Raw genomic sequence first — 2561 nt, forward strand, 5'->3', positions numbered from 1 at the left:
TGTATTTTATTATATATTATTTTATGAGTATTTGAGTAAGAAGTAGTTATTACATGTGAGAACATAGAGTTTACTCAATTTTAATTCATCTAAGATAACAAATGCATGCAAGTTATAGATATGTTTCTCAACTCAAATGTATAAGACACCACCCTAATTTACAGAAGCAAAAGATAAACAAAATTCAATGGATAATATAAGATATATTATATATATATATATATATTATATATTATATTATATATATTTTTTTTTAAGTTATAAGGTTAGGAATGATCTGAGAAATTAAATTCAGACTAGGGTTGGCAGTGAACAATTTCATGGCAAGACTCGTACATTTATTTAAAGAGAATGGGGCCAACTTGAAAACTAAGCAGCTTCGTGAAAGTGGCATAATGTTAAAACTACTACAAGACAGAGGAATCGACTTTGAAAATCAAAGTCGTCGGACTAAAAGTGAGCTTGGTTGTGACTGCTCCTCACCCACATCACATTTTATTTATAATATAATGTGACTCTTGATAGTTGGCATAATCCATGGAGACTTTCGTGGTAAATGGAGGAGGGTATTGTTTAATTTATATCATTTTCGTTGAGATTTTTAACGACAATATGAGAGTGGGTGGGTGATTTTCAGCTAGTCAAATTAAAGTATATATACAAAATACTTATATGTATACTACTACCTAATATTTCTTATACACTAACGAAACCGACAGGAGGTTTCACTCTCACGCATTATTTCAATGAACTTTGTTTGACGTTGATTGAAGTAATATAAAGATGGGCATGAACAACTATATAAAAACATGATCATATGATATGAATAATCACCTTACTTTAATTAATCAAACAAAATTTGGTACAACGTAAATTCCTTTGCAATATCAAATATCAGTAGTTTCACTTCTCCGGCATGTCACCAGCATTTTTTTCGAATTCTAAAGAATCACACAGGAAAGACACTTGAATTCCGACAGGAACGCCAACCATGAACCCGCCGCACCGTCAATCACCAAGCTGGACAAATGCAGAGGCCGAAGTGGAAGATTGGGTGAGACAAGTTCTAAGAAAACCGAAAAAACGCCAACATTGTTGCGGGAGGCGGCGGTGACAGCGCTTGTTGCATCTTAGAGTCCCTCAAAGCTTGGTGGAGATCAACGAGAAGGCGTACCAACCCCGTATAGTTTCTATCGGTCCTTACCATAACGGCTTGGAGCATCTCAAGATAATTGAAGAGCACAAATGGCGATTTCTCGGCTCGCTTCTTGAGCGGAAAGAGATTATGATATATCCTCCAAAATTGTTTCCTGATTATAGCCTCCTTGGAGCCGGAAATAAGAGCGTGTTATTCGGAGACCAACATTTTAAGAGCCATGAATTCGTTGAGATGATGGTGCTTGAATGGTGTGTTCACATCGAGCTCGTGTGTAAGGTTACAGGGTTGATACGTAGAGAACCTGATGATCCCATCTTCAAGATGGATTGGATTCTTCCTTTTCTTATGCGTGATCTTCTCAAGTTAGAAAACCTAATTCCATTTTTTGTTCTTCAAAATTTGTTTGACATTTTAGAACCGAATCCAACAACCTCCTTAGTTAGTCGGACCCTACGATTCTTCAGTGATCATGTGCTCGAAAGGCCTGAATCGGTCCTATCGAAAGCTGACAATCTTCAAGCAAAACATATACTCGATTTAGTTCGCTTGAGTTTTGCCCTTCATCCCCCAAAAGACCAGTAAGTCTGAGCAAGAAGAATTTTCTTCTGTCCTTTCAACCTGCTGAGAAGCTTCACCGTGCTGGAATTCAGTTCACGACAAGGAGGAACAAAGATAGCTTCTTGGATATCAAATTTGCCGATGGAGTCCTCAGAATTCCACCTTTACCTATGGATGATATCGTCAGCTCTTTCTTCCTCAATTGTGTTGCTTTTGAACAATGTTATGGCCATTGCGAGAAGTTCATCACCGATTATGCTAGGTTTATGGGTTGTCTCATTCACACCTCGAGCGATGCAGGGTTCCTTTGTGACCACAAAATCATTGAAAATTGTTTTGGAACGGACGACGAAGTTGCTCGATTCTTTACCGATGTAGGAAAGGATGTGGCGTTTGATATCGAGAGGTCGTATCTGGCGAAGTCGATTGAGGAAGTGAATGAGTATTATTGGAACAATTGGCATGTTCGATGGGCAAGCTTTAAGAACAAGTATTTTGACACCCCGTGGTCGTTCATCTCAGCCTCTGCAGCGGCTGTTCTCCTAATACTCACCATGATTCAGACCTTCTTTGCTTGGTACTCGTATGCTTATCCTCGAAAAAATAACTAATTATTGTACTCGTATACTCACCAAGACTTGAACCGATCCAGGGATGTTGAGATATTTGTTATATTATCAGCAGAGCTGTATGAATGTATGAAAGATGTAATGATTAGGGATATATTCTGTCTGTGAGTGCGACCATTTAATTTTACTTGAGTTGTGTGTTTATAAGTTGACTAATCATATGAGCTTATTTGTTTGTTTGTATGAAACTCAAGTTGATCACCTTTTTATATTCC

General features: G+C 37.6%; 1 pseudogene; it reads left to right on the top strand.

The window, feature by feature from the left end:
* The first annotated feature begins 991 nt into the window (after positions 1-991).
* LOC116146971 lies at positions 992-2328 on the top strand (annotated as a pseudogene).
* The last annotated feature ends 233 nt before the right edge of the window (positions 2329-2561 follow it).

Source organism: Pistacia vera, unplaced genomic scaffold (genome assembly GCF_008641045.1).
Source record: "Pistacia vera cultivar Batoury unplaced genomic scaffold, PisVer_v2 Contig486, whole genome shotgun sequence".
Lineage (NCBI taxonomy): Eukaryota > Viridiplantae > Streptophyta > Magnoliopsida > Sapindales > Anacardiaceae > Pistacia > Pistacia vera.